This window comes from Acinonyx jubatus, chromosome C2, assembly GCF_027475565.1.
Source record: "Acinonyx jubatus isolate Ajub_Pintada_27869175 chromosome C2, VMU_Ajub_asm_v1.0, whole genome shotgun sequence".
NCBI classification, from domain to species: domain Eukaryota; kingdom Metazoa; phylum Chordata; class Mammalia; order Carnivora; family Felidae; genus Acinonyx; species Acinonyx jubatus.
The window spans coordinates 108,185,402-108,211,024 of NC_069384.1; the positions used below are offsets into that span (position 1 = coordinate 108,185,402).

Below are 25,623 nucleotides of genomic sequence, written 5' to 3' on the forward strand. Positions count from 1 at the left end.
TTACTTCCAGTAAGCGATCACTTAGTGCTATTGTAAATATAAAACTTAAAGAAAATATAAACTGAAAATATATGCTTTAAAAAATCACAACCACATCACACTTTCATTATAAATTATATCATAGAGAAAAATGTTCATTCTTGGCTTTTATACAAAATATTTCAGTAATACGAGAAGCCAAAGGAAGTACTTTAAGATTATAAATTTAATGTTGGCATTGTTTCTAAAATAAAGAAAAAAGGGAACTAGCATTTGATTGCCCATTATATACTGTTAACTTTGATAGATATTTCAATGATTTATTCAATAGATGTTTACTTCTCTATCTTCCACTATGGACCAGGCACTATACCAGGTAGTAAGAATGTATCAGAGAAAAAAAGAAAAACAACAAGAAAACCACACTTGTGAAGGTTTAATTCCCAAAACAACCCCTATCTTCAGTATTATCTCCATTTTCTAAATAGGAAAATGCAAGGCTAGAGAAATTAGTCAACTTGTTCAAGTTTGCACATCTAGTGATGGGGCAAAAAGCAATCTGAATTCCTGATTTCTCCAAACTTCCCTCTTTCCAACTGTGCTACAGCAGCTCCTCTTTACATACCAACTGCCTACAATTGACGAAAGATTTATAGATCTGCTTTTTCATTCCCTAGAATCAATTTTTTACTGCCCACAAATTTAATACCAATAAAAACAACATTAATGGCTTTTTTTCTGGATTTAGACAAATGGATTATAGAATTCAAAAAGAAAAGTAAATAAACAAGCATAGCTGGGAAACTCCTAAACAGCAAGTACAATGAAGGCACACTAGCCATACCAGACCCAAAAACATATTATAAAATTTATGCAGTAAAAATGTGGTATTTGTGATTAAATAAACCAATGAAAAAGAATAGAAAATTTAAAACTACTTGCATATGGATCTATCAAATGAAATACAGTACTTGTTTATGGAGATGTAATTCACATACCTAAAATCTGTAGAATTCAATGATTCATGGTATTTTCACAGTTTCTTTTTTTTTTAGTTAAAAAAAATTAATGTTTATTTCTGAGAGAGACAGACAGAATCTGAGTGGGGGAGGGGCAGAGAGAGAGGGAGACACAGAATCCAAAGCAGGCTCCAGGCTCCAAGCTGTCAGCACAGAGCCCAATACAGGGCTCGAACTCACTAGCCATGAGATCACGACCTGAGTCAAAGTCCATCGCTTCACCAACTGAGCCACCCAGGCACCCCTTTACTACCTTCTAATTATAGAACATTTTAGCACTCCAAAAGGAAATTTTGCACCCATTATCAGTTACTTTTCATTAGACTCCAGCTCAACTCAAACTCTTGTAGATTAGATAATCACTAATTTACTACTCGATCTCTATAGATTTGTCTCTTCTAGACATTTCACAGAAAATGAAATTATCCAATATGTAGTCTTTTATGACTGGCTTCTTTCACTTGTAATGTTTTCAAGGTTCATCCATGTCATAGCATGCATCAGTTCTTCATTCTTTTCATTGCTAGATAAAATAATATTTTATGTGCATATCATATTTATTGTCCATTCATCACTTGCTGGACATTTGAATTGCTTTCACTTTTTGGCAATTATTTAGAGAACTTCTTTGAAAATTCATGCACAAGATTTTGTATATGCTTACCTTTGTAACTCTCTTGAGCATATACTTAGGAGTGGAATTGCTGATACATGTGTAACATGTATTTAACATGTTTAACATGTGTTTAACATGTTTAACATGTGTATTTAACATGTTTAACATGTGTATTTAACACATGTATTTAACACGTGTTTAACATGTGTATTTAACATGTTTAACATGTTTAACATGTGTATTTAACATTTGGAGGAACTATCAAATTGTTTCCAAAGATGGGTGCACCATTTTACATTCCCATCTGCAATGAATAATGCTTCCAATTTTTCTACATCTTCGCTAACATTATCGTCAGTCTTTTTTGTTATAGATATCCTAGTGAATGTGAAATGGTACCTTATTGAGATTTAGGTTTACGTTTCTCTAATAACTAATGATGTTGATCATGTTTACGTGTACTTATTGATAATTTGTGTATCTTAGAGAAAAGTTTACTCAGAACCTTTGGCCACTTTATTTTTAAAATTTTTTAATGTTTATTTTTGAGACAGTGTACAAGCAGGGGAGGGATGGAAAGAGAGGGGGACAGAGGATCCGAAACGACCCTGGACTGACAGCACAGAGCTCAATGTGGGGCTTGAACCCACGAACCATGAGATCATGACCAGAGCCACCCAGGTGCCCCTGCCCATTTTTAAAATAAATTATTTACCTTTCTTCTTTTTTACCTGAGTATTTACAACTATAAATTTTCCTCTGAGTACTTCTTTAGGTACATCTCATAATTTTTGGCTTTCTGTGCTTTGCCTTTACTTACCTAAAAGTATTTTCTCATTTCCTTGATGAATTCTTTGTCAACTCTTTGGTTACTTAGAATTATATTTTAATTTCCACATATTTGTGAATTTCTCTAAGTTTTTTCCTGATATTTATTTCTAATATAAATTTATTGTAGTTAAAGAGCATACTTTTTATAACTCCAATCCTTTTAAATTTATTGAGGCTTGTTTAATGACCTAGCATATGGTCTACTCTGGAGAATGTTCCACATACGTGAGATTAACGTGTGTTCTGCTGTTGCTAGGTGGAGTGTTCTATGAATGTCTGTTATGTATACTTGGTTTATAGTGTTGTTCTTTTATTTCCTTATTGATCTTCTCTCTAGTACTATTATTGTCAGTGGGTTATCAAAATCTCCAAGAATTATTGTTGAATTGTCTAGCTCTCTCAATTTTTGTGATTTTGCCTCATGTATTTTGGACCTCTGTTGTTAATTGTATATATGTTTATAACTGTTATTATCTTCTTGATGGATTGACCCTTTTATCATTATAATATGTCCCTTTTTAGCTCTAGCAACAAGTTTTGTTTTAAAGTCTATTTTCTCTGATTTTAATATAGTCACTTCAGCTTTCTTATGATTGCAATTTGCATGTTACATTTTTTCCCATCCTTTTACTTTCATCCTATTTACCTTTGAGTCTAAAGTATCTACTATAGACAGCATATAATTGAATTGACTAATACATTCACATTTAGTTACTAATGATATGGTTGCATTCAAGTTTGACATTTCGCTTTTTGTTATATTTTTATTTGTTATTTGTTCCCCTGTTCCTTCTTTTGCCTATTTATGAATTTAGAAAATATTTTCTAGTATAGCATAAATCCCTTAATTACAATTATTTTAAACAATTATTTTAAAATAATTTAAATTTAATTTTTAAATATATTTTAAAAATACTTTTAAAATTACTCTCTATACTAGTGGCTTGGTGGCTTGTAATACATAACCTATCAAAGGTGTTTACTAACTTAATTCTAGTGAGATATATAAGCTTTATTTCTATGAAGCTCTATCTCCTGTGTGTGGGGGGGGGCAGGGTTATTTTTTATACTTATATCTATGTTGTGGAAATCCAAGAATATACTATCAAAATTATTATAATATGTAATTTTGTCTTCTCAAGTAGCTGAAAGAAGGAGGGAGAGTATATATTTATCGGGTTTGCTATATATATTAACCTTTGTATATACTATTACTAGTTATTTTCATTGGTTTCTGGGATTTGAGTCACCATCTAGTGTCTAATAGAGCTGTGTTCCCACCAACTTCCTTTGTGCTATCATGGTCAAATATATTTCTTTATGTTATAGGCTAAACAATAAAAACATATATAGTTCAATACAATTTTTTTAATTTTACTGAAATTAGAAATTACTGAAAAGAAATATGCAATTATGTTGTCTTTCTAATTACCTACATATTTATATTTACTGATATTCTGTTTTCTCCTGAGGATCAAATTACTGTCAGGGGTCACTTGCTTTCATTCTGGAGAACTCTCTTTAATGTTTTTTATAAGGTAGTCCTACCATCAATGAATTCTCTCAGCTTTTGCTTATCTGGAATGTCTTTTTTTTTTTTTCATTTTTCAAAGATAGCTTTGCTATTTCTCCACATCCTTGCCAACACTTGTTTTTTTGTGATTTTGATTTTAGCCATTCTGACAGGTGTGAGGTGATCTCATCATGACTTTGATTTGCATTTTCCTGATCATGAGTAATGTTCAGCATCTTCTTTGGAGAAATGTCTGTTCATGTCTTCTGCCATTTTTAACTAGATTACTCGGGGTTTTTTTGTTGTTGTTATTTTGTTTTTTGTTTGTTTGTTTGTTTGTTTTTTGGTATTGACTTCCATAAGTTTTTTATGTAGTTTGGATACTAACCTTTTATTGGAAACATCATTTTCAAATATCATTTCCCATTCAGTAGCTTGTCTTTTAGTTTTGTTGACTGTTTTCTTTGCTGTGAAGAAGATTTTTATTTTGATGCAGTCCCAATAGTTTATTTTTGTTTTTGCTTCCTTTGTCTCAGGAGACATATGTAGAAAAAAAATTGTTATGGCCAATGTCAGAGAAATTACTGCCTGTGCTCTCTTCTAGGGTTTTTATGGTTTCAGGTCTCACATTTAGGTCTTTAATGAATTTTGAGTTTATTATTGTGTATGGTGTGAAAAAATGGTCCAGTTTCATTTTGCATGTAGCCATCCATTTTTCCCAACACCATTTGTTGTATTCTTGTCCTTTCCCATTGCATATTCTTGCCTCCTTTGTCTAGTATTAAGTGACTATATACTTGTGGGCTTATTTCTGGGCTCTCTATTCTGTTCTATTGATCTATGTGTCTATTTTTGTGCCAGTACCATATTGCTTTGATTACTACAGCTTTGTAGTATATCTTGATATCTGGGATTGTGATACCTCTAGTTTTGTTCTTCTTTTTCTAGATTGCTTTGGATATTCAGGGTCTCTTGTGGTTCCTTACAAATTTTAAGATTATCTGTTGTAGTTCTGTGAAAAATGTTTTTGGTGTTTTGATAGGGATTGCATTAAATCTGTAGATGACTTTGGAAGACATTTTAACAATATTCGTTCTTCCAATCCCTGAGCATTGAATATCCTTCCATTTGTTTGTGTCATCTTCAATTTCTTTCATCAGTGTTTTATAGTTTTCAGATTATAAGTTTTTCACTTTCTTGGTTAAGTTTATTCCTAGGTATTTTATTAGTATTGGTGCACTTGTAAATGGAATTATCTTATTAATTTACTTTCTGCTGCTTCATTATTAGCGTATAGAAATGCAATGGATTTCTATGTAGTGACTTTGTATCCTGTAATGTTACTGGATTCATTTATCAGTTATCACAGGTTTCTGGTGAAGTCTTTAGGATTTTCTATATATTGTATCATGTCATCAGCAAATAGCAAAAGTTTTATATCTTCCTTACCAATTTGGATGCTTTTTATTTCTTTTTCTTGTCTGAGAGCTGTGGCTAGACTTCCAGTACTATGTTGAATTAAAAGTGGTTAGAGTGGACATCCTTGTCTTATTCCTGACCTTAAAAGAAAAGTTCTGTTTTTCACCATTGAGTATGATGTTAGCCATGGTTTTTCCTATATGAGATATGTTCCCTGTACCCTGCTTTGTTGAGGATTTTTTATCATGAATGGATGTTGTACTTTGTCAAATGCTTTTTCTGCATCTATTAAAATGCTCATATGGTTTGTATCCTTTCTCTTGTTGATGTGATGTGTCACATTGGTTAATTTGAAAATATTGAACCATCCTTACATTTCAGAAATAAATCCCATTTGATCATGGTGAGTGATTTTTTTAATGTATTGTTGATTGTATTTGCTAATTTCTGTCAAGGATTTTTGCATCTGTTTATCAGAGATATTGGCCTGTAGTTCTTTTTTGTTGTAGTGTCTTTATCTGGTTTTGGTATCAGGAAAGGGTAATTCTGAGCTCATAGAATGAATTTGGAGAAGAATAGTGATTAACTCTTTCTTAAATGTTTGGTAGAATTCACCTGTGAAGCCATCTGACTCTGGACTTTCGTTTGTTCAGAGTTTTTTGATTACTGATTCAATTTCATTGCTGGCAATAAATCTGTTCAAATTTTCTATTTCTTCCTGCTTCAGTTTTGGGAGGTTATATGTTTCTAGGAATTTACCCATTTCTCCTAGGTTGTTCAATTTGTTGGCATGTAATTTTTCATAATAATCTTTTATAATCTGTGTATTTCTGTAATGTTGGTTGTTATTTCCCTACTTTACTTTCTTATTTTGGTTATTTGAGTCCCTCCCCCTTTTTTATGAGTCTGACTAAAAGTTTATTGAGTTTGTTTATCTTTCAAAGAACCAGTTCCTGGTTTCATTGATATGTTTTATTTTTTTAGTTTCTATTTTATTTCTTTCTGCTCTACTTCCTTCTTTATTATTTTCTTCCTTCTACTGGTTTTGGGTTTTGTTCGATATTCTTTTTCCAGCTCTTTTCAGGGTAATGTTAGGTGGTTCATTTCAAATTTGCTTGCTTCTTGAGGTAGGCCTATATTGCTTCTTGAGGTAGGCCTCTTAGAACAACATTTGTTGTATCTCAAAGATTTTGGACGATTGTGTTTTCATTTTCATTTGTCTCCATGTACTTTTTGGTTTCTTCTTTGATTTTGATTTCTTCACCTACCCATTCATTGTTTAGTAGCATGTTATTAAACCTCCATGTATTTGTGTTCTTTCCAGTTTTTTCCTTGTATTGATTTCTAGTTTTATAGCATTGTGGTTGGAAAACATGCATAGTATCACTTCAATCTTTTTTAATTTATTGAGACTTATTTTGTGGCCTAACATGTAATTTATTCAGGACAATGTTCCAAGTGCACATTAAAAAAAACGTGTATTCCTCTGTTTTAGGATAGAAGATTCTGATATACCTGTCAGATCCATCTGGTCTAATGTGTCATTCAAATCAATAGTTTCCTTGTTGATTTCCTGTTTGGATGATCTACCCATTGATGTAACTGAAGTGTTAAAGTCTCCTACTATTATTATATTACTGTTGATTACTTCCTTTATGTTTGTTATTAACTGCTTTATATATTTGAGTGTTCCCATGGTGGATGCATAAATATTTACAATCGTTATATCTTCTTGTTAGATTGTTTCTTTTATGATTATGTAGAGTTTTTGTCTCTTGTTACAGTCTTTGTTTTAGAGTCCATTTTATCATGTAAGTAGTACCACCTCAGCTTTCTTTTCACTTCCATTTGCATGATAAATGCTTTTCTATCCCTCTGTTTTCTTTTTTTTTTAAACGAGAGAGAGAGAGAGAGAGAGCTAGAGTGAGAGAGAGAGACCATGTGGAGCAGAGAAAATATCAAGCAGGCTCTATGCTCAGTGTGGAATCTAATGCAGGGCACCCTGGTATCATGACCTGTGCCTAAATCAAGAGCTGCATGCTCAACTGACTGAGCCACTAGGTGAGCCTCCATCCCCTCACTTTCAATCTGCATGTGTGCTTAGGTCTGAAATGAGTCTCTTGTAGGTAGCATATAGATGGGTCTTATTTTTTTATTGACTTTGTCACCCTATGTCTTTTTATTGGAGCATCCAGTCCATTTACATTCAAAGTAATTATTGACAGGTATGTACTTGTTGCCATTTTGTTAATTGTTGTATGGTTGCTTTTGTAGTTCTTTGTTCTTTTCTTCTCTTGCTCTCTTCTCTCAGGGTTTGCTGGCTTTCTTTAGTGATATACTTGGATTCCTTTCTCTTTATTTTTTGAATATCTATGAATGGTTTTTGATTTGTGGTTACCATTAGGTTTATATATGGCATCTTATGCCTACAGCAGTCTATATGAAGTTGATGGTCACTGAACTTTGAACCCATTCCTTATGTCTCCCCTCACCATGTTTTAGGTATATGGTATCATTATTTAGATCCGTGTGTGTGTGTGTGTGTGTGTGTGTGTGTGTGTGTATGTGAATCCCTTGACTGATTTTTATAGATATACTTAATTTTACTGTTTTTGTGCTTCCAATTTTTCTTACTCCTGCTTATGATCTTTACTTTCCATGCAGAGTTCCTTTTTGGATTTCTTGTAGGGCAGTTTAGTGGCCATAAATTTCTTAAACTTTTGTTTATCTGGGAAACTCTTTCTCTCTCCTATTCTAAATTGTAGTCACTGGATAGACTATTCTTGGTTGCACGGTTTTTTCTTTTAGCACTTTGAATATATCATGACTCTCCCTTCTAGCCTGCAAAGTGTCTGCTGAAAACTCAGCTGATAGCATTATGGAGTTTCCCTTGTTTATAACTGTTTTCTTTGCTCTTGCTGTCTTTAAAATTCTCTCTTTATCATCACTTTTTTTTCCATTATAATTACTATGTAACTTGGTGTGGACCTTGGGTGGATTTTGTTGGGGGCTTTCTGTGCCTCCTTCATCTGGATTGTTCCTTCCTCAGACCTGGGAAGTTTTCAGTTATTTCTTCAGATAAATTTTTCTGCTAACTTTTCTCTCTCTTCTCCTTATGGGATCCCTATAATGCAAATATTATTATGCTTGATGGTTTTGCTGGGTTCTCTATGTCTATTTTCATTTATCATTATTAATTTTTCTCTCTCCTGGTCAGCTTGATTACTTTTCATTACTCTGCTATCCAGGTCACTGATCAATTATTCTGCTTCCTCTAGTCTCCTGTTTATTCCCCCCAGTGTATTTATAATTTGAGTTATTGAGCTCTTCATCTCTGATTCATTCTTTTTGTTTTCTATCTCTGTTAAGCGTCTTAATGAGGTCTTTCACTCTTTTCCCAAGTTCATTGAGTATCTTTATGACCATTACTTTAATTCTCTATGAGGGAAATTACTTATCTCTGGTTCTTTTAGCTCTCTTGCTGTGATTTTTCATGTTCTTTCATTTGGGATTTATTCCTCTGTCTCCTCATTTTTTCTAACTTTATGTGTCTGTTTCTATGTGTTAGAAAAGTCAGCGATGTTTTCTACTCTTGAAAGTAGTGGCCTTAAGAAGAAGAAGTCCTATAGTGTCCTGCATTGTAATGTCTCCTATTTATCAGAACCTGGCACTTCAGGGGTGTCTCCTAGGTGTGTTGTATGTGCCTTACTATTGTGGTGGAGCCATGTTTGCCTTCAGCCTAGTTGTCTGCAGTGGCTCTTTGTTGTGAGCAGGGTTTGGTCTTTGTGTTGTTAGCAGACCAGTCTGGGGCTGCCTTAGGCTTGAGTTGAGACAGACCACATGCTTGCCAGAGATGTGGTAGCACTGAAATTCTGGGTGCTCTCTCTGTGTTGTCTCCTGGAAAGCTTTCATTGGTAGGTCAGGCCTAAAGTCAAACCAGATATCTGCCCTCCTTTCCCCACAGCTGGGGCTTCAGTCAGACTATTGTGTATGGTTATCTTCCCCTTTCTTTGGGGTAGGAGTCACTTTGCAGTGGTGCTGATCCCTGCCAGGGATTCCTGAAACCTTCCAGGCTTGTGACACTGCTTTGGATGGTCTGTGGTTAAGGACATATTGGAGCAGGTCTGCAGGAGAAAATGGGAGCAGGGCATGAAGAGTTGGCAAGGTTTGTGCAGGTCTGCTGTGGGAGGGGACATGAATCAGAGGCCTAGCTGGAGAGGGTGTGTCTGCAGAACATGGGGAGTGCATTGTTAGCAAGTTAGGTAGCCACTGCACTGGTTCCTGCAGGTGTTTATGTTTTGGCTGGGGGGGTGGGAAGGGGAGAGAAATGGCACCTGCCAGCTCCTTTGTTCCTAGAGAATTCACCAAATGATCTCTGCCCCTCCAGCACACATATTATTAAGCAAATCTCCCTCCTGTATATCGCAGGGATTTTTCTAACTGCTGCTTCTATGCTGTATTTCTGAGGGGCTGTTTTTTTGTGCTGTCTCACTAAGGGTAGGGACTCTGTTTTCTTTCACTCTCCTGGCTCTCTCAGAGCTGAGCCCACTAATTTTTAAAGTTCTAGGTGGCAAACCCCACTGATTATAAGAAGTCATGAAATTATGCCCTTCTGGTTTTCAAAGCCATATGTTATGGGGATTTATCTTCCCCATGCAGGCTTCGTAGTCTAAGAGTCTATTTTTCTCCCCTCTCCATGTGTATGGCCTCTATTGCTCCACTGGACAGACTTGTGGGTCCATTTAGTTCCTTATTAGGTCTTTGCCCTTCCTACCCTCCTTGATGTTCCCTCTCCTCTACATTTAACTGTGGAGAGTCTGTTCTCCCAGTTTTGGGGTCATTTTCTGGATTATTTACACTGATGTGGGTGTTATCCTGTTGTATCCATGGGATGAAGTGAACTTGGGGTTCTCCTACTCTGCCATCTTCCCCCCAATTCAGACCATAGTTTTGGAAAGAAGTTAGCCATTAATCGTACGAGTGTTCCCTTGTATGTGATAGGACATTTTCTCTTGTCATTTTAAATATTTTTTTTCTTTGTATTTGTTTCCAACATTTGACTATAATGTGCCTGGGTCTGGATCTCTTTGTGTTTATCCTGTCTTTGTGTTTATTGGGTTTGTTGAACCTTTTGGATATATAGATTGATGTTTTATATCAAATTGGGAAGTTTGTAGCTATTATTTCCTCAAATACTTTTTCTTCCCCCTTTTCTTTCTCTTCTTCTGGTATTCCAGTTACACATTTTGATGCACTTAAAGGCAGCCTCTGAGGTTCTCTTTATTTTTCCTCTCTGTTCTTTAGAATGCATAATCTTTATTAATCTATACTCAAGTTCAAATCCACTCTATAAGTTCAAATCTACTCTTGAACTCTAGTGATCTTTTAATTTCAGTTATTGTGTTTTCCAAATCTAGAATTTCCATTCGGTTCTTTTAAAAATAATTTCTACATTTGCTGTGACATTGTCATTATATCTCTCTTTAATTCTTCAAACATGGTTTCCCTTCAGTTTTTAAACATATTTCTATAGCTTCTTTAAAGTCTTTGTCTGATAAGTCCAATATTTAGACCCCTTCATAGGTAGTTTCTATTACCTGCTTTTGTTTTTAATATGGGTCACACTTTCCTGTTTCTTTTCACATCTTACAATCTTGTGCCAAAAACTGGAAATTTTTGATAATATATTTATCCTATAGCCACTCTGAATACTGATTCCCATCCCCCATGTTTGTTGATATTGTTTGGTTGTTTATTTTTTAGTGACTTGACTAATTTGATGAAGTTTATTTTCTCCAGAGTATGCAGTCTCTGACATCACTCTTATTGCAGTGCAACCTGGGGACTACATACAGCCTTCCTGAGCACCAGGAAATGAGTAAGGTTTTAACTTGCTTTCCTTGACTATCTCTTTCCCTGAGCTCCCCATTAAGTTTCTGGTTGGTCTTGCTTTATTGGTATCACATGGCACACTTAACCTCCCTTAATTGCTATGTAATTATTGTATTTTAAAAATAATTGTTAAATAAAATTTTATATGGTCTCACCCAGTTGAAGTTAGGCTCCTTGGCAGGGGCAGGTTGTTGTCAGGAAGTTCATTTTGTAGAAGTATTTCAACTGATAAATGATAGATATAGAATGTTACCACTCTAATGAATGAGTGGATTTACACAATGAAGGCCAAAGGTTGCTAAAATCATCAAAACTGTCAACCAGTTAATTTTTATCTCCAAGTTGAAGAATACATCTTTCATCTTTGAAGTATTCTTGTGAAAGTGGGAAAAAAGTCTTACTAAGCTTCTGGATCTAACTATGATGTTTTGGGATATATAAAGAAAAACTTGTTAAATGACACCACAAGAATACATTGAACAAAATCCAAATGTTAGCAGTGCCACAGGATGAATCATTCCCTTTCTTAAAAAAGATAAATCAAGAAGTAAAAGAAAACAGATGGGGAGATGATAACCTAGAGATTATTAAAGGCTTAAGAGACCTATATCAATGGATCTTCTATAGATCCTGATTTTAGCAACCTATAAAATAAAGTGAGACAATCAAGGAAATTTTTAACACTGATAAAATGTATATCATTGTGTAATTATATTTAATTATTTTTAGATATAATAATCTTACAGTGGTCATTCTTTTCAAAAGTATTCTTATGTTTACAGATATACAATGAAATATTTATAGATAAAATAATAAGTTGTTATACATGCACTGCAAAATGATCCAGAGATAGAAAATGTGGAGAGTTAATGATGAAACAAAATTGGTAATGAGTTTACAATTGTTGAAACTGGCAAAGGATTGATTCATAGCATCCTTATATTATTTTGAAATTTTCCATAATAAAGAGTTAAAAAATAAGCAACACATATTAACCAACTGTGTACTCATCATCATGTTAAGTAATGTTGAACAATAAAATAACTATATATTATGACTTTGCTTTTTTATCTAATTCAGGTGAGAAGATTAAAGTCATAAAACAATAAAAATCAATGGAATTAAAAGTTAAAATGTTTGGTGCAGACTGTAGGTACCCAGAGAGGAATTAAATTCCTGAGGCCTGGAGAAGTTAGAAGATAAAAGATTCAAGTTGGTATTTTAAAGGATGAAACAGATATGAACAGATAAAAGGAATACAGAAGAGCTTGGGCAATTTACTAGATTCTGTAAAGGTTAATAAATAAAAATCTTTTAGTATTTTGCTTGGGATATACTTCCCAATAATCCACCCCTGGGTTCTCGAAGGCAAACTAAGAAGGTTTAAAAAACTTCAGAATTCTTCCTTGAATTAATCTCTGAATATTAAATTATGGAAATTTCATCAAGTACACATAGTCCTTCTGTCATCATATTTTAAAGGTCATCTCTTGTTCTCTTGAAGAAAAACTGTCTCTTCCCAGTAAAAATCAAACTGAAACACCTATTTCAAATAAAAGTAAAGATGGAAGTCTTTCCCTGCACAACCTGCCACTTTACAAAGGAAATCATTATACAAGTTATCCAGGAGTTGAATGTATCCTTAACTCTCATAGATAAGTACAAAAGAAGCATAAAAATAGAAGGTATGCTTTGTACAATTCAAAGAGAACTTATGTCCACATAAGTGGACATAACTATTTGTGGCCCCCATTAGACTTCCCATCTGGATTAGAGAAATAGTTCTTCCAATTTTTGGCTTAACCATAATTTATGCACCAAGTCATTTCCTTGCTAGGAAAAGAAAAAAACCTATGTTTATCCAAAACCATCTAGTAAAACAGTTTATAAGGTGTGAAACTGAGACCTAAAGAGGCTAAGCAACTTATGTAAAGTCACAGTTATTGCTTTATTAAGTAAAGCAAGGAATAATACTATAATGAGTCTAACCAGTAAGGGAATAAGGTTATTATTATTAAATATATAACAAAATGTAAGACACATTTTATATTATGTATATTTTCCCCTCTCAAATTTCATTTTAATTCTTACCTATTTTATCACACATTTTTGCATACATATATGCAAAGGTTTTTTTGTTGTTGTTCACCTGACAGGAACGGTTTCACTTGATAAACTATGTTCATCTTGAATGTACTACAAAGCCATATAGCACACTGCATTAGTTTTCCACTCATCAATTCTGCCAAACTTCTTACTATTAGAACCACAGGTTTATTCAGGTGGATAGACATATGGTTTCAGAGGGTTTAGTTCCTCTCTAGCACCAATGGATGAATTTCAATAACTTAAGGCAATGGTTCTCCAACTAATGTCAACAGATAATATTCAATGTTATCAAAATAAATATCAAAAACATGACAATATTTTAGAAATAGCAAAGTCATTTTCATAAAAATATGAATGCACTAATTACCTTTTTCACTGTGTTGACATTTGAACTGATGATGCATTGGTGGATAAAACAGCTAGCAATTCAGTACAAAGCAAGGCAATGGCCCAACTATACTAGAAGTCATTGTATTGTTCACCACCACACAGTCAAGTAAAAAATGAAAAGAAAATGCCATTTCACTTAAGAATTTCCTTCATGAGGTAATAACAATTGATGTTATTAAATCTGTCATTTTAACATTCTTTGTGACAAAATAAACCTACTAATATGTAATGGGTTTTTTGCTACACACATAAAGCCCATCTACTACATTCCAAAGTGCAATAATTGGTTCAAGGAAAAGTATTAATGTGCTTGAGTTGAGAGCTGAATTAGCCATGTTTTCATGGGACAGCATTTTTATTTGAAAGATGACTCACAAACTATTGTTGTCAGGCTTCAGTGTTGAGTAGAAATTTTCTCAATAATAAGCCAACTGGGCCACTGACTTCAAGGAAATCGGTTGTTAACATTTGTGGCCATTACATTTGAACTTTCAAGTGAAAATTCAAATTTTAGAAAGCATATCCCCTCCTGTGAGCACACACAGTTTCCAAAACTTAAGGGCTCTTCTGATGAGATCAGTGATGATACTAAAAATGTGACGATGTCATATTTTGATATTATATAAGAATGTGACAACACTTGGGAGATGTGTATAATCAGAGAATAAATATTTTGTAAATGACCAATTCAAAATATTACCAAATCATACACGGACAAAAGATCCATTCAAAGTGGAGAACAGACTGATGAATTTTAATGTAACAGAGTGAAAAACATTTCTTGAAGTTGCTTCAGATTCCACATTACAACTAACCTCTAATATACTAAAACTTACCAAGTTTTGTTGTAGTATCTAGGATGAATTGCTACAATTATCTGGAAGGCTATTAAAATAATCCTCCCTTTCTAACTATGTATCTCTGTAAGGCTGGATTTTCTTCAATATAATTCAATCAACAACATATCACAACAGATAGAATAAAGAAACAGGAGGATTTAAATTTTTTCTTCTATGCTAAATGCTAGAGATTTACAAAAATGGAAAATATGCCACTGTTCTCATTAAATATTTATGAAAAGTCTTTTATATAAAAATATGTTATTTATGTTACCATATCATGGGTTTATTGTTATTTTTAAATCAGTTAGTAAACAGACACTTCAAAAATTTACCAGTTTCAATTTCTAATACTGGTAAATATTTTTTTTAATTTTTTTAATGTTTATTTATTTTTTAGAGAGACAGAATGCAAGTAGGGAAGGGAAAATACCTGGGAGAGATTTTATTTCTCTTTGAAAGGGATATAAGAAGGTGAATTGTCCTTCTGATACTTTATACTATTGTATGAGTATGTGTGCTTGGTGCTGCTGCAGTCATTTAATGACCATGAGAGGACAAGCATGAGGACAAGAGCCAACAAGTAGAAAGTAACAAAACAGAAAGATTGAAGGACACTGGATCTTTGACAACTTAGTTAAGTATCAAACCCAAACCACCTCCTGACTTCTTTTTATGTGAAATAGCAAACCAACTTCTTTTCCATGACTTTTTGAGATTACTCTTTTTCTTTTCTTTTACTTGCAAAAAGATCATCCTAAGTAACACAGAATGTTTAGGTGTGTATATTATTTTAGTGTTTCCTTTTGTAATTGCTAGCTGACATTTACATGATGGGAATCTGTTTAATATCTATGTTAACAACTAAAACAATTATGATTTAATGGTGAATAAAATGGTTTACTTAATTGGTATTTATAGCAACATGCATATTAATCATTCACATACTTAATACAATATTTTGTTGGATTCCATACACACAAAGTTGCTTCTAATTATAATTTACTTCCCCTGCATGGAGAGATTGCACAGTATAACACAAATGATTATCGTGGTTTATATGAAATTGGCATTAGCTCTCTACAGTCCAAAAACTTTAATATGTATTCCAGATGTACCTTTATTTTTTATTTGCATTGTGACCTTGGGTTTAATCTCATATTTAATTTTATGATGATGTAGTTTCAGATTTGGATCTTTATTTAATCTGCTTCAATATTTTGACTTCAATACCAAAGTAGAGCATGCCCATAAAGATAAGTTTATTAGATAAAGCAGTATTATTAAGAGCTGCAGGGCTTAATTTGCCAATTTATGATAATCATATTTCACATTTTAAGAAACATTATCTAGGGCAGGGATTCTCAATATTGGCACTGTTGATATTTTGGGCCAGATAATTCTCTGTTGCAGGTAGCTGTCCCATGCATTATAGGATGTTTAGCAGGATCCCTGGCATCACTCACTGGATGGCAGTAGCATGCACTCCCTTTCTCCCACCCAGTGTTGACAATGAAAAATATTTACAAACATTGCCAAATGTACCCTGGGCAGGGGGAGGGTTGTAAAACTGCCTCCTTTCCCATTGAAAACTACTGGTCTATGAGATAATTAAAAAAAAAACAAACCTGATTTGGTCTGCCACTTTTAGCATAACTCAGAAGCATGATCATGTCTATCTTGACTATCATTTTTTTAATTCCTTAGAAACGATTGCTAAGGTTGTTTACCCTTCTCCCTCTTTACTGCCCCATCTTGAGGGGGCCAACAGCCTTAGGAAACAGAAGGCATAAGTAGCATGCTCTAGAAAGGAGAGAGAGAGGAGAAAGAAAAAAAAAATGATTCCTACGTTTCCTTAATTATGGTATTAAGTATCCATTCTTTAAATACCTTTATCGAATGGGTGGTTATATTTTTTTATAATTGTTTAATTCTATTAGTTTTTTAAAATATAATTTATTGCCCTTGTATGTATGGCTAACATACAATGTATACAGTGTGCTCTTGGTTTTGGTGGTAGATTCCCATGATTCATCATTTACATACAACACCCAGTGCTCATCGCAAGTCAGTTATGTTTAATTATAAATGTAAGTTAATGATTCATGATTGCTGGTCTATGTTATCATTGTAGTGATCTTATCTAACTTGCTCAAAATTGTGTCCCCAGATTCTAACAGTTTTTCCATTCTTGGTAGACATTCAGTGTATAGCTAATAAATCAATAAATGAAGTTCTCATTACCTTACCATGACTAAACAAACCCACCAATTAGTAGAGTGCTTGTTTAAAAGTTCTTCCTGTAAGTGGAGGGCATCTAACAAAAAATATTGAATATTGTCATATAAAAACTTCGACATCAGGCACCCTCATTATTATCAAAAGATTCAGTCCAAAGAAGATTATAAGCCTCAAACAACTAACTGTAAAATGTAAAGCAAAACATCAACAAATTAATATAAAAATAAATTTGAGGTCCTATGAGAACAGAGAGAGAGAAGAAATGACTTGAAGATTAGAACACTGAAAGAATGAAGTGATAACTGGATTGAGCCTTTGAGGAGAGGACTCTTACAGGCTAAGGGACAGTGTGAAGAAAGGCTTTGAATTTTGAAGACACCAAGGAGAGCTTCACTAAGTCTGAAATTAATATAACTATGTCAGTTTTCTTTTGCTTAGAGTTTGTATGAAATATATTTTTCAGTCCTTTTACTGAGTTTTGTACTTAAGATGTGTTTTTTATTTAAAAAACGTGTTTCTTATAAACAGCATGTAAGCCTTTTTAAATCCAATCTGATAATCTTAGCCTTTTACTTGTAATATGTGGCCCATTTATATTTAATATTGTTGTTTATAGTGTTGGGCCCATATCTATTATTTTATAACTTGTTTTTTATTTAGCTAATCTATTCTATGGGTTTTTTTTTAATTTCTTGCCATCTCTTAGATAACTTTTTTATTCTCCCATATTGTATTCTTTATTAGTTATACGCTGTTTTGCTATTCTTTGTATGTTTAACACTCTGGGATTTTAGGATGTATCCTTGATAATTGTCTAATACAAGATATTACTTTTACCACTTCCACATTAATGTTAGAACCTCAGAAGACTTTAGCTTCATATATCACTGCCTACTTTTTGAGTAATGATTGTCTTCAAATTTAATTCTACATATATTTTAAACTTCCCAAGGCATTACTAGAATCATTTCTGTATAGTCTACATTCATTTATATTTATCCACATATTCATCCTTTCTGATACTCTTAATTCTTTTCTATGTACACTTGTTTCAATTTCCTCCTGCCAAAAAAAGTTTCTTTTACATTTCTTTTAAAGCAGGCTTACTGGGAATGAATTCTTCCATTTTTTAGCAAAAATATCTCAGTCATGCTCCTTGGTATTTACCCAGAGGGACTAAAAACTTATGTTTACACAAAAAGCTGGATGTGGATGTTTATAGCAGGTTTATGCATAATTGTCAAGCTTGGAAATAACCAAGAGGTTTTTCATTAGAATAAATAAATGGAAAAATAAACTGGTATATCTAGGCAATGGAATATTATTCAGTGCTAAAAAGAAATGAGCTATCAAGCCATGAAAAAAACATGGAGAAAACCTAAATGTATATTACTAAGTGAAAGAAGCCAATCTGAAAATGCTATATACTGTATGATTCCAATTATATGCCATTCCCCCCAAAAAAGCAAACTATGGAGACAGGAAAGAGATCAGTGATTACCTGTGGTTGGGAGTGAGCACAGGAGGTAGATGAACAGGTGCAACACAGAGGATTTTTAGGACAGTAAAAATACTCTGTCCAATAACATGATGATGGATACATGTCAGTATAAATTTGTCCAATCCCATAGAATGTACAATACCAAGAATGGAAATCTCTTTTCTTTCCTTCCCTTCAGTGTTGCTGTGAACCTGATCTTCTCTAAAAATAATTAAGTCTTAATAATAAAAAAATTAAAAAATAGAGTGGAGAACTGATCACTTTCATCTAATTACGAGGGACTAAGCTCTGGGAGTTGGCAGTTGAGATATGATTTTGGTAAGATTCAGTCTACCTACGATTTGTATCTGTTCCTGTGGTATGGCCTTCAATAGGCCTTTAACTGAGAATTTAGCGTCTTTGTCTTTTTAGTACTAAGAAACTGGCATTTCCACTCTTCAGAGTTATTTGAATTAGCTTTTTAAGTTTTTGCTCTACATATCTTCAGAACATGGCAAAGTCTTGAGATGGGGATTGGCTGTGTGTTTGAGGTGTCTTGGGTCTCTAATTTTCGTCACTCTAACCCACATAAGTTCAAAAACTGTGATTGTTTATCTGTGTCTTAGCAGCAGCTCTCTGTCTCCACACTCATATTCTAAGCCTTTTGTTTATACCCAGAATCAGCAAATGTCCTCAGAGAAAAAGGAAACTACAGATCTTCAGTCTAAGTCTGAAATTACCTGTTTTCTCTGGATTTTCAGTTCTAAGGCTTTTTACTTCAGCAGCTGACACCTTAAAAAAAGCATTTTTATAATTTGCCTAGATTTTCTAGTTGCCGTGAATATTTCATCCTGCCCTGAAGCAACAGTCCTAAAAGCCATATTTAGAGAACTTTATTTAGAGAACTTCTAAGAGTATGCAATTAAATTTTATATCTTTCCTATGCTACAGATTAATTTTTCTAACTGCCTTCAACACAATTTTTTTTTACTTTTAATGTGTTCAAAATAGAACCAATCCTTCTATTTTCCCATTATTATAATAATTGCATCAGATTCCTGATTACCATCATGTTGGGGGTTAGGGATAGTTGCAATATTAAACAAAATTGCAATAATTAATGATATTTAATAAGAATCTGTAATAATTATTAATATTGTTTCATAATTAAACAATATTAAGCAATATTAAGCAAATCATCACTGAGAAGATAACCTTTGAAAAAACACCTGACAAAAAGAATAAGCTATGGAAATGTCTGGAAGAAGAGAAGAAGGAATAGCAAATTCAAAGAAACTGATACAAGAGTGTATCTGATGATTTTGTATAATGGCAAGCAGGTTGATATGACTGGGGCCGAGTGAGCAAGCGGAAAGTAACAAAGGTTAAATTCAGACCAGGACTTATTTAAACATTGTCTTTAACTCTTCATTTTTTATCAATACTTTGCATCCAATATTTCTTATGCCCTAGAGGTTTTACCAATTAATTATATTGATATACATGGCTCATTTAGAATTGTTATCACCACTCCCATTTATCTCCTATTGTCTACACATAATTACCAATCAGAAACTGATCCTCCCAGTCTTAGAAGTCCCACTCCAAATAAATTTCAAATAAAACATTTTCTTCTGCCACAACCAGTATCATGGTCACAGGATAAGACTTTAAAGATTCCTAAAACTCTGGATTTTTCCCATATTATATTTGAATAGGTCAATTAAAGAGGAGGAAATGTCCATTTTCTACAACAGGTGATTGGGTTGTTTGAATATAAGTGACTACCCTATTTTAATGCTTACCACAATATTAGAAAACAGTGAGAATTGTGGAATCTACTTAGATCTATTCAAAAGTCAAATGGATTTGAGTATAAGACTGTGCTAGAAAATGAGTGAAATTTTCAACTTCCTGTTGTTGGGAAAAATCTAAGTAAAATAATCATTTGGCCTCATGACTTCTTGGCAGAAATTTCACAAAAAACCACAGTGCTCTGCATCCTAGAGATGCATTTTGAATTTCACATTGTTGTCAGTTATTTTCACATACACATTATACTGATGCATACTGCTTTCACAAAATAACCAAACACGATTATTGGTTTTCTAATGAAAAAGTGATTTTTAAGACATACAAGAATAAGAGTGTCCATATAGCCTCCACTTCCTGATTCTTTCATTAACACAATTAAAAGCTCATTCTGTGAGCTCCCTATATATCCTTTGGGAAAACATCTGTTGTTTTCTGCTACACGAATTAACATCAATATGCCTTTTCAGTCCTGGGCTTGGATTGTCTTCCTCTAATTTGGCACATTTAAGAATCTTATCATCCCTCTGTTGCAAAATAATGGTTTCAAATACTTAATGAATAATGCAATATTACTTGTAGCAAAAATCAAAGAAACCAAAAGATACGTTTGAAAATAACAGCACAACAAATCTGATTTCTGAGGGAAATGTTAGAAGACTTTAATTTTTTTTTTCTTTACTTTTTATTTTGGTAAGAGAGAGGCAAAACACTGCTTCTTATGATCAACATTTTAATTTTTCCTGTGCAGCAGGAAAACGAAAGCTGCTATGGCAAGGGAGAAAGAAGAAAGAGACAAAGAAGAATGGTGGGTAAATTTTCACACTTTGTATGCTAGATGCTAAGTTCTAAAATATTTGTGATATAATGTAAAGAATGAAACATATTATGAAAGAAGTTAAACAAAAGAAATGGAATATTTAGTAGATTAAACAAATTTTTTCTGATGTTTTAAAAATCCATGGTTGATACAAAGTAAGAAATCTATGCAATAATAAAACACTAACAAAATGTCTGTTTTGACTAGATTAAAAAAATTAACACTTGCATTTTTATATAAAGAAATATGGCCAAAACAATGGTTGCAGCTGTTATTGTAGACACTATGTATATACATTATATATAGATACATATGCAAAATGTAGAATATAACATTCTAACATAAGCTATATTTTATGGGTTGCAGGAAAATCATGACTAATTTGTTGATTTGTTTGATTGTTTAGAATCTCAGAAAGCTGTTTTTGAATGTGAAGTAAAAGGAAATTTAGTTTTTGAGATGAACTGTGACTTGTGATTTGAAAGCCTGCTGAAGAGGCACCGGTTGGCTCAGTCGGTTGAGCATCCAACTTGAGCTTAGGTCATGATCTCCCAGTCTGTGAGTTAGAGCCTTATGTCAGGCTCCGTGCTGACAGCTCAGGGCCTGGAGTCTGCTTTGAATTCTTTCTCCTTCTCTCTGCCCCTACCTCACTCTCACTTTTTCTCTCTCTCTCTCAAAAATAAATACGCATTCATGGGGAATAAGCTTAGGAATTCCCTGAGCACGGATGGGTTAACAAGGCATAAAGAATTAGAAAGCCATAGGACTTACACACCCAAATTTGGGTAAACAAGATTAGGTAAATAAGATTAGGTAAACCCAGCAAAGGCCCCCAGTATAAGGACAAAGATATAGGAATAGAAAAGCCTCGTGATGAAAGCATCAAAAATGAGGTAAGCAAGTCTAGGTATTCAGGGAGAAGTGCCCCCCAACTTAGTACAATAGCAGAAGACTGCTTCCACAGGAAGGAAGGAAGGACCAAATTAGGTAAACAGGTAAATAGGGCTATAGACTGCTGCAGGGTGAAGTTGCCCAGAGGGGAGCTAATTAGCAAAAGAAACGTGCCTTGTTGATCCTGAGGTAGCATGCTCTGTCTTTCTTGTCCCCTAGGCTAGTTTAGGGAAACGGAGGTGGGTCTGCTGTAAACAACCTTCTGCCCAGCACCAGAATTTTGTTTTGTATTACCCAAACCCCTAACACCCCATATCTTCAAAACCCCCTTTTCCCCCATGCCCATGAGTTAACATTCACGGTTTCATTATCTCTTTGAAGGAGCTGCTGTATGTAAGTGGAGATACAACATAACTGAGTCCAGGTTGAGACCTAGATGAAAGAGAAAGAGCAAAGCAGACTCTAATGGTTTACACTTCATAGATCCTGAGGTGTTGATTTGGGGTGGTTTTATGAAGAAGGTGAGTAACTGGGAGAATTTTCAAAAAGGGCTGAGGCATCCTTGGGCAGAGAGGAGTAGAAAAACCATTCTAGAAAAGAGTGGAGAAGAAACGGTATTATATAAGGAAAATGCAAGGCAATTGTGAGAAGATGAAAAGATCTTGGGAGGGTGATAGTTCCTCTTTGCTAAGTTTATTTAATAATGTTGAACTGAAGAAGCACTTTAAATAAAGAACTTCCCTCTCTTTCTCTCTCTCTCTCTCAAAACTACTCCATTTACAAGTACAAATACACCTTCTTAAAGTTTTCAACACTTAAAAAACTTTCCTGAACCCAAATCTCTCATACTATGTATCAAGACAAAGACAAGTCTGAAGTCCAAAGCTCTGAAAGCTGAGATCTTATTGGTAACTCATTTGATGGCAAAATCTGATCTGGCATGAACCTACATGAAGCTACGCATAGTCTTTCTTTATCCCACTTGATAAGACAATCCATAGGTTTGACTACAGAATATTAAAGTGCTTGGAGGGGCACCTGGGTGGCTCAGTCGGTTAGGTGGCCGACTTTGGCTCAGGTCATGATCTCACAGTCCTTGAGTTCAAGCCCCGCGTCAGGCTCTGTGCTGACAGCGCAGAGCCTGCAGCCTGCTTCAGATTCTGTGTCTCCCACTCTCTGGCCCTCCCCCATTCATGCTATGTCTCTCTCTGTCTCAAAAAAATAAATAAATATTAAAAAATAAATTTTGGGGCGCCTGGGTGGCGCAGTCGGTTAAGCGTCCGACTTCAGCCAGGTCACGATCTCGCGGTCCGGGAGTTCGAGCTCCGCGTCAGGCTCTGGGCTGATGGCTCAGAGCCTGGAGCCTGTTTCCGATTCTGTGTCTCCCTCTCTCTCTGCCCCTCCCCCGTTCATGCTCTGTCTCTCTCTGTCCCAAAAATAAATAAACGTTGGAAAAAAAAAATAAATTTAAAAAATAAATAAATAAATTTTAAAAATAAAATAAAATAAAACAAAAATAAATAAAGTTCTTGGAGTCCCACCCCAGACCCTGCTGGAGGATGTTGTAGGATAGAGTTGGTTTATGTATTATATTCAATATACAGGTGTTAACTTTTAAAAATCTCAAAATTTCTGAAGTCTGAAACATATTTGTTTCTAAGGGCTTCAGATAAAGGACTGTGGTCCTATTAGAATCAGCTCTCATCCTTGCTTCTCCATTTAAATAATACCAATTCTTTTTTATTTCGTGTTTTAAGGTAATTGCTTTCCCCTTTAAATCAATGCTGTGAATTCCCTATGACTTCTTTTGAACTTTCTTCAAATTCTTTATGTTTCTTTTAAAGTTACTGAGTTCAAATTTGGATATAAAACAGAAGTGAACATCTGAGCAGTTCTTATTATATGGTTTATTACCATTTCCTCATTTTCATCATCTAGGAGTATTTTTTAAAGGATTGTTTTGTTGTCTATTCAAAGTAGATTAAATGGACAAAGTCCTTCCTCAATGTCAACTCATAAATGATCAGTATCCAGTTGGTGCTTTGCATACAATAGACTGTCAAAAATGTTTCTTGAATAAATCCAAACATGGCTGATTATTAAAGCTCTATTCTTATTTACACAATGCTATCTCATGCTTTTTAAAATGCAATGCTTTTATACATATGTAACTTATTATGATTCCTCTGTTTTCTTCCTCAATTTGATGTCTTTTTTTTTTAATCTCAAATTATGCCACAGTAAACCTGTCCCTGCTAAGTTTTATTTTTGATGAATCCTCTTTATTAAAGTTGTTTTGAATTCTAAGCATATGTCCAAGATAATATATATTGTTCTTAGCTTAGGATCATCTGCAAATCTAATATATACTCTCAGACACTTGTTTTATTTTCTAAAGGGATTACCAAGAAAGGCATAAGTTGATGTAAAATAGGAAAATGTGAAATATTTAAAAATATTTATTTTATACTTGGTCCTGCTACCTTCATTCTGTCAGGGAACACATTATAAAGATAGATTCTCAAAACTGACAATATTTTCACTTGATAGACATGACATCAATATTTAAACTATGGTCCATTACATGGCCTCTATCCCCAAGAAACCCATGGTCTATTGAGAAGGTAAACACATGAACAAATAGTTCATTTTCAGTGCAAATTCAAAATGATTTTGAGTGCAATCACACAGGTTTGTTTTAGGAATTGTATTTTGGGAAAGTTTGAAAGGAGAGTACTCCAACAGAACATGATTACACTTCCCAGGATGAAGAGGAAGGAAAGATGTTTTGAAGATATGAAATAATGAGAACAAAGGCACTAGTAACAAAATAAACTATAGGGTACACAAATACACAGAGCCATAAGGGGAAATTTTTAAGGAACTCTGAGCCAATCAGTGTGACTAGGTAAAATACAGATATGGGTCAAACCAAAAAAGGACCATCTAAGGCTGTGGTAGGTCTTTGGGCTTTGTCTGAAGACAGTGAAGCACATTGATTCAGAATCTTTGCATTTTAGAAAGAGATATTTCTGGCTGCATTGCTGAGGATAGATGGAAGGTTTGGGGACTGAATTTGGGGTGAAGTGGTTGTCACATTCAATGAGAAACACTAATGGCTGAAGTGAAGTGACCGCAGTAAGCACAAAGCAGACAAGGGACAAGGGATGGTGAAGAGGATATTTGTCTGTGAATAGAGTGTGAAGCATTGGTAGTTCGGAATCAGTCATGGTGGGAATACTTACATCACAGAAATTGGCTCCCCCATCATTCCCCCAAGTCCTTCCTAAAGATTTACCAGCATATCATTGAGAAAATATTTGAAATAGAAACAAATTATATTGCACATTTCTTTGGTTTGTAAAAGCAGTCATATATTACTGGCACGAAGACCAAGTTGGCTATAAGTTATTTTAATTATTTGGAGTCTTTTACAAAAGCCATCCCTTCTCTCTGATGTGCAAAAGGAAAGAGGAAAAGAATGAGTTATGGGGTTATTGCATGGCTGGAAAAAATGCTGAAGAGGCTTCTGCAGGTCTCTGGGGTTTCAGGCAGCTCCTGAATTGCCAGACATGTTTATATTGGCTTAGAAGAAGGTCTACAGTTGGAGTTGCCTACTGAATTTTTGAGTTTTATAATGTGGACAAACAAAATAAGTACATACTAAAGAAAAGAGTTACACTTAAGAATGTTGCCTGAAATAATAGTCTCTGTCATAGAAACCAAAGGTTAATCTTACAATTCAGTTGGATTTATTTTGAGTGTATATATG

The 25,623-nt window shown here is 34.0% G+C and overlaps 1 long non-coding RNA gene across 3 annotated transcripts in view; it reads right to left on the reverse strand.

Annotated features, from left to right (window-relative positions):
- The window catches only part of LOC106974863 (uncharacterized), a 342,416-nt gene that overhangs the window by 63,358 nt on the left and 253,435 nt on the right, over positions 1–25,623 (reverse strand). The window lies entirely within an intron of this gene.